The 8,503-nt window shown below is 39.2% G+C and overlaps 1 protein-coding gene across 9 annotated transcripts in view; it reads right to left on the bottom strand.

Annotated features, from left to right (window-relative positions):
* Positions 1–8,187, bottom strand: part of LOC143038396 (cytokine receptor-like) — a 319,290-nt gene extending 311,103 nt beyond the window's left edge. For 8 of the 9 annotated variants that reach the window (XM_076207513.1, XM_076207512.1, XM_076207511.1 and 5 more), the window contains exon 1: positions 7,936–8,187. The gene's annotated coding sequence lies outside the window, so the exon portion shown is untranslated. Of the gene's footprint in view, positions 1–7,931 lie in introns of all 9 variants that reach the window. The other variant, XM_076207508.1, reaches the window with a different exon arrangement.
* Between the last annotated feature and the right edge of the window lie 316 nt (positions 8,188–8,503).

Genomic DNA, 8,503 nt, shown 5'->3' on the forward strand with positions numbered 1-8,503 from the left:
GTGACAGGGGGAGAGGGGGAGTGACAGGGGGAGAGGGGGAGTGACAGGGGGGAGAGGGGGAGTGACGGGGGAGAGGGGGAGTGACGGGGGAGATGGGGAGTGACAGGGGGAGAGGGGGAGTGATAGGGGGAGAGGGAGTGACAGGAGGGGAGGGGGAGTGACAGGGGGAGAGGGGGAGTGACAGGGGGAGAGGGGGGAGTGACAGGGGGAGAGGGGGGAGTGACAGGGGGAGAGGGGGAGTGACGGGGGAGAGGGGGAGTGACGGGGGAGATGGGGAGTGACAGGGGGAGAGGGGGAGTGACAGGGGGAGAGGGGGAGTGACAGGGGGAGAGGGGGAGTGACAGGGGGAGGATTTCCTACGAGTTTCCCCTCCTCTCAAGCAACCCCGCCGAAGACTAACGAAGGACCAAATGGTCGCGTGACACGGTTCGAGTCCTGACAACGGCTGAAGTAGCACTCCAGAAGAGCCAGCGAAGGACGAGGTACGTCTACGGTCAAAAGAAGCTGACCCATCTTATGCCAAAGATATGCAAATGTATCTTTGATGGTTCGTGTGTTACGACCAATTTGTGTATGTGTGTGTGTGTGTGTGTGTGTGTGTGTGTGTGTGTGTGTGTGTGTGTGTGTGTGTGTGTTTATATCACTGGTGAAAAATGTTGTAACACATTTGTAAAGCACAACTAACACCACAGTCGGACGAAAGAAAGAGTTGAGTAAACGAAACTATATATTTCGATTGTTGCGATTATATATATATATTTATATATAATATACATATATATATATATATATATATACACATACATACATACACACACACACATATATATATAGAAACATATATATATATATATATATATATATATATATATATATATATGTATATATATATATATTGCCCAAGTGTGAGCTCTTGAAGGACGAGAGCAGGGACCGGATGCTGCCGAAGGAAAAGTGACAGCATAATCACCGCCACCACCATCACCATCATTACCACCACCACCATCATCATTACCACCACCACCATCATCATCACCACCACGACCACCACCACCACCATCATCATTAACAAGACGCTCACGGAGATGCGGACACTGCTACTACTACTACTATTACTACTACTCATGCCTAAGGAGAACATGAAAAAATAAATACATAAATATAATTAAATGGAAAAAAAACAACGCATGATATACAAAATAAAGCGACAATAATTATAATGCAAATAATATATTGGTAACAATATTAAAAACAATGATGAAAAATAATAAACGAAAATACAAAAAATATAGTACATAATGTTAATAACAATACTAAGAATTCTTTTTTATATGCGTCTTCTTGCTTCGTCCATCAAATTGACAAACTGATATTTATTTTCTCATTAAACCAGTTATCACAAAAATGTACTATGATTGCCTTGTTAGCACAAAGTTTGTGGAAAACAGACATTAAAGATACACTCGTCCATTATCTTTACTTCAATATCGGTGTTTTCCAAGATATGAAATTAATTTCTAAGAGTTAGCCGCACGCGCGCGCACACACACACACACGCACACACACACACACACACACACTATATACCAACTGCTTTTTTCCCCTTACAAGGAAGGTAGCCAAAGCACGTACCTACTCCTACCTACAACGCACACACTTATAATAATAATAATAATAATAATAATAATAATAATATTAATAACAATAATAATAACAATAATAGTATTAATGAGAATATCAATAATATTAATAACAATAATAATAACAATAATAGTATTAATGAGAATATCAATAATTTAATAATCAATAATAATAATAATCAATAATAACTAATATCAATAATAATGTCAATAAAAATAACATACAATAACAAGAACATCAATACAACATAACAAGAACGAGGAAGCATTGTGTGCACACAATCAAAGCGTCGCGAAATCAATGAACTAAAACGCTTCCTCCGGGACACCCATGGGCCAAATGGACACCCCCATCACCGACGCAAATCACACACATTCTTACCACTTGTGTACGTGTCCATCAATCACCATAAAGTTGTCGCGTTTAAAACGGCCTCAACACACAGTCCCGTATACCTTCTTACAACATTATTATCATTGTTGTTATTACTATCATTATTATTATTATTATTATTATTATTATTATTATTATTATTATGAGGGTACGGAGGTGTGGAGGGGATCGCCGATTTAGTGAAACCGTTTTGCTGTGGACGTACTGTGCCTTACTACATTGCTTCTGACCAAGGCAGTGTGCGGGATACAGGTACGACCCGTCATCCATGAGGAGCTAAGATGGGAATGGGGGAAAGGGTGGTGGAGGGGAGTGGAGTGACTGGGAGTAGGTGCATGACTTTGATTTGGTTACCTATCTTATAAGGGGGAAAAAAGATCTTGGTATACGGATAATTATTATTATTTTTATTATCATTATTAATAATAATATGAACTTTAGGTAACCGTGCTACAGCTGTCAAAGCCTGCTGTGCAAGCGCTGTGCCTCGCTGCATTGCCTTTAACCCGAGTAGTGTGGCGGGGAACAGGGATGACTCTTCATCCACAAGGAGCTAAATGGAGGTTTTTAATACGCAAACGAAGTGTGCGTGCGTGTGTGTGTGCATGTGTATGTGTATGTGCGTGTGTGTGTGACATGGATGTATGCATATGTCAAATCTATGAAAACATACAGAGTTTTATTTCTTATTTAATATCACAAAAAATCTTAACCATCACGATAAACCTACAGACAGATGCCGATGTCGATCTTCGTAATTTTCTTTTGGCTGGTGTAAAATATTTTCCATTGAAATAAAATAAATAAATAAACAAACAATTTAAAAAATGTAAACCTATGACAACCTTTGAAGCATTTATTCTGGCAAACATTAAGACGAATCAATTCAATTAATTAACGGTCAGACCTCGAATGAATTAAAAGTCAATTGATATCTTCTATGTAATAGTACCGTTATGCTTATGCAGTGTAGACAAATCGCCACCCAAACACTCCTATGCTCATACCGTGTTGCCAAATCTCCACCAAAATACTGCTATGTAAGGATGGCGCCAATACTTCATAAAAATATTCAAATGCTTATGCCGTGATGCCAAACCAACATTATGATATTGCTATAATTATGCCATGTTGCCAAATCGCCAACAAAATAATACTGAGATCACGCCGTGTTGCCAAGTATCCATCAAAATTATGCTGTGCTTATGCGGTGTTGCCACATCGCCATTAAAATGCTACCACACCTATGCTGTGTTGCCAAGTTATCATGAAATCATAACTATGTTTTTGACGTGATGCCAAGTCAATGGGACATTACTATGCTTTTTCCATGCTGCCAAAACGCCACTGAAATAATTATATGCACGTGCAGCGTTGCCAAATCGACATCGAAAACACTACGAGGACTATGTATTATTATCAAAACAAAACTGAAATACTTCTATGCTTATGCTGTGGTACCACATTATCATGCTTAAGCGGCGTAGCCAAATCACCATGGGAATACTGCTATACTTATGCGCTATTGCTAAGTTCCCATCATACTACCGCTATCCTCATGCGGTGTTGCCAAATCACCATCAAACTAATACTTTTGCGACGTTGTCAAATTACCATTATGCATACGAGGTGTTTCCAAATGATCAGAATAATTCTACACTTATGCGGAGTTGCCAAATTGTCATCACAACCATGTTACAATATTGACACGGTGCCAAATCGCCTTCAAAGTACTGCTATACTAATGCGCCGCTGCCAAACCACCATCAAGGTACTGCTATCCTTTTGCGCCGTTGCCAGATCTGCATCCACTCATAGATGCGAAACATAGATCTTCACCTTAACAAGGAAACTTAACCCTTAAGGGAAGTTTATATATTTTATTCTGGTGAACTGCGCTCTATTTTAATCAATTTTGACGAACCTTTGTCCAACAAAGGTGTCTTCAAGCGGCGGACTTTACACATTTTGTCCTGGCTGGTGACAGACGTTTTTGTGCACACGAGGAACAACCTAGGGACTGGATTTGATATCCTCAATCCGATTATACTTCACAAGGACCTGCACTTATGTGGTACTGTTTGTTAAACTGCTGAAGAAAACCGTCTGGCAGCCACCAGTTCTATACTCGTGGGTCCCCTGTGGGAAAGCTTTATGGACACCTACGGGGAAGGTCCCTGGACCCCTGTGGGTGTTGATCTCTGACCCCTGAGGGGTGGAGAAGGAGTCCCTACCAGCCATCGAGTCTCTGCCCGTGGATCCCCTAGGAAAGGGCTTTGTGTACCCGCCTCGGGGATCCCTAATCCCCTGGGGGGAGGCCGGGGGAAGATGTCCCTGGATGTCCCTAGATGTCCCTGACAGCGACCCCTTCCTAGCTGGGGCCGACCCGACGCCTCTGAGAGAAACATCGTGAGTCTTCAAGACAGAATAAAGACTGTAATGCGTGCCACGGAGACGAGGGGGGGAAGGCCAGAAGAGGACCCCCCCCCACACCCAATTAAATAAAATCGACCGCCGGCGGATATAAACGTTCAGTGCGGGAATCGAATCAAATTTAGGCCCTGGAACTTTGTAATGGTTTCCTCGTTCCCCCTCAGGCTTAATATAGTCGGCTAGCGACATATTAATGAAGATGAAGAAAGAATAAATCATAAAACGGGATTCTGGGGAGATTTCAACAATGCATCATTTGGACAATATATACTATATATTATATATATATATTTATATATATATATATATATATATATATATACATACATATATATAAATATATATAGATATATGTAAATTATATATATATATATATATATATATATATATATATATATATATAATATATATTGCAAGCAATCACATCACCGCGATACAAAAATGCAAAATAACCACAGGAGAAAGGAAACTTGTAGACAGTAAGTACTTTCGTATATTACATCTTCAGACTGTGTGTGTGTGTGTGTGTGTGTGTGTGTGTGTGTGTGTGTGTGTGTGTGTGTGTGTGTGTGTGTGTGTGTGTGTGTGTGTGTGTGTGTGTGTGTGTGTGTGTGTGTGCACATGTCAAATCTATGTAAAACATACCGAGTTGTATTACTGGATCTTTATTAATAAAAAATCACATTTTATCGGAAGACCTAATATACATATATGAGTAAACTGAATACTTAGCAATGATATTTGTACAAGTTTTTGTAAACCCATGAGTCAAGTATGGGTGTCAATAAGGGTACAGAGAAAATATATTTCCACACTGGGTCTACGCACACACACATGTGTATATATATATATATATATATATATATATATATATATATATATATATATATACACATACAATAACATAAGAATGAAGGAGACTTTCAAAAGACCATTTGGCCTATACTAGGCAGTTCCATATCTATCACCACTCGTCATCCCCATATATATATATATATAGATATATAATATATATATATATACTTTATACATTTCTTTATATTAGGACAGCAGGGCAAGACTCGTAGTAACATAATTAAATTGGACAAATTTTGATTCAGAAACAGGCAAGATCTGGTTTACCAATAGGGTGATTAACAAATGAAATTGATTTATTAACCCTGTAGTTAGTGAACGCTGAAACAAATGTTTCTTTTAAGATACTAGTAAACTATGGGTGGGGATGATAGTTGTTTACGGAGATGGTACTGCCTAGTGTAAGCCTTGTGGTCTCTTAAGTCTCCTTTATATCTTTATATATTATATTCCGGCTATCGACACGCTTTTTTCCTTTACATTCGACCTAGCGAGATCACTGACAACACAAATGACAACAACAACGTCAGAAATATATTCCGTCCTTCTGAAGCTACGGTTACACTAGTCAACGAAATGCTTGGATTCCGACCATTCCTTTGGATTTCGTCCAAGGTTGGAGCGTAACCGTTGTTTGCCTTGAGTTGAATGTATCACACACCTTTTATCCTTTCGCCTTGTCATATTCCTTTTAGATAGACACAAAAAAATGCAATATACAAAAAAATGCAATATACACCAGGCCTTCACCAACACCCCAGAGCGGACTGGGCCCCCCCCCTCCCCTTTCTGGTGATTAAAATCACCAGACGGCACAGAAATAATTACTTGCTTGCCCAACAACAATACCCGAAGCGATGAAGAATGGAAAAAAATTATACGCGGGACTAATAACGCATCACTAACGGCAACCATATAATTACTGGATAATATTTATCATTACCGGTCGCCTACACACATGCGATATTCTAATTCCGGACATAATAACTGCCATAACCCCGTGGAGGCATATTAACATGCGTTTCGAACCCGGATACATGACATACGACATATGTAAAATAAATAACAATAACAATAAAAATAACAATAATAATAATGAAACAATAGGAATAATAGTAATGATAATAAATAATAATGACAATGATAGCAATAGCAATAATAATAATAATAATGATGATGATGATGATGATGATGATGATGATAATAATCTATATACCAAAGGCCTCTTTCCACCTTATATGGGAGGTAGCCAGTCAGGATGGGCACCCACTCCCATTAATTCCACTCCCATCCACCAGCCTCTGTCCTTCTCACCCTCCACTCCACACCCATCTCGAGACAACAAAAACAACAATAACGATATTAACAAAAAATAATAATAAAAATAACAATAATAATAATAATAATATGATAATAAAATAAATTAATAATAGTGCGTAACTTAACAAATAAATACTCAAATAAATAAAACCAGGATTATAATCACATTCAGACACTATATTCACTACCCAACCCTACTCCCCCTATTCCCCAACTAAAATCCCAACTCCCACTCCAGATATACTCCAATTAAAAATAAGTTTATTACAAACACTGGAAACCTTTGAAAAGTGTCGCTGCTTTCCAAGTTGCATGATAGAAGTTATTTGTCCCAACAACTTTCGTAAACTACTTTCAACAACCCACTATTATTCAACCTTATCAATGCTATACAGGTGCTCACTACGCTTAATAAAATCGCCCGGCGGCAGGTCGTGAAATATTGTGAGGAAGGTAAATATGGCATAATAATACACAGATGCCTACACTCTACAGCGAGCGCACACACGCACACACACACACACATACACACATCAAAATCGAACACACGCAATTATACTAAGCAATTACTAAATCATATTCAAGAAATGCACATAAATTCCTCATTTTTACAACGAAATAGTAATAAACACATGATTATTCTGTGAAATATGTTGGTCACTAAAAGAGTAGCAAGGTCATCACCACTAACTTAAAAACCTTCCAATTTTCGAATGAGCTTCGACGACGCGACCTCACACCTGTCCAATTGTCCAAACTGTCTACTTTACCCTCCTGCAGGTCAGCAATGAAACTCAGCAGGGGCGAGATTCAATTTTGCTGACTTTCACGCAAGTACACTTCCATCCGAGGCAGTCGCTGGCCACACATCGACCTGTCCAAGAAACCACAGCGACGACGACGACGACGACGACGACGAAGACGACGATAATGACGACTACATCAAATCATCGTCTCAAACATATCCAGCAACTTGTATAAAAGGCTGCTCCTCACGACCACTCACAGTGTAATACAGCCACAACACCACCAAACACCACCACCACTACCACCACCACCACCACCACCTCATCACCAACCAAGCAGCAGCCAGTTCTACTCGGGTAAGGGTTTTCGTGGAAATCAAAGCCTGGTTCAATCTTCTAGTACATTGCTACACACGGACAATATAACCATCCACATTTCAAACACATCAACAATCGAAAGAGATTTAAACTTCATGCAGGTGCAACTTAAAACTTATTTCTAGAGACATTTTTTTTTTCAGAACTACAATAATGAAAACTTACATACGCAGCGCTAAAGGACCGTCTCAGAGCACCCAGGAATCGTAAGTGTTGTCGCCTGACCTTCTTACAAAAAATCGACACATTTTTTCCTTAATTCATCGAAATAAACTCTTTCCAAATACTTTATCCAACTGTCAATCACTGTACACACTTTGGAATTATGTATTATCGAATCAATGGTGCAGATTTACGGTATATTCCGCAACTTAATCGGCGTCCCCCTCCCTTCGGATGTTGCGCGGACACTGACTGGGGAAGTGTTAGAGAGTGGGAAGTCTTGGGGTGAGTTGCCAGATAGCGCCGTGAAGCCTTTCAATGTTTTCTACTCCGTGGACAACGGAGTAAACTCATAGTACTATGCTATAAGATGTGAGGACTGGTCAGTACAATTCCAGTAAATTACTGCAGCAGAAACAATAGTTAAAGAGGATGATTAACTTACGGATAATATCCTCTTATGAAAAATAGTTATTAACAATGTAAATTGTAATAATTACTAACACAATATCCTCTTCCCTTAGGTAATGTATTCAAATGTGGTGATATTTATTATTTCATAATAAGAAGTCTAT

The sequence above is a fragment of the Oratosquilla oratoria genome, chromosome 24 (genome assembly GCF_046742065.1).
Source record: "Oratosquilla oratoria isolate Oo_2021 chromosome 24, ASM4674206v1, whole genome shotgun sequence".
Taxonomy (NCBI): Eukaryota; Metazoa; Arthropoda; class Malacostraca; order Stomatopoda; family Squillidae; genus Oratosquilla; species Oratosquilla oratoria.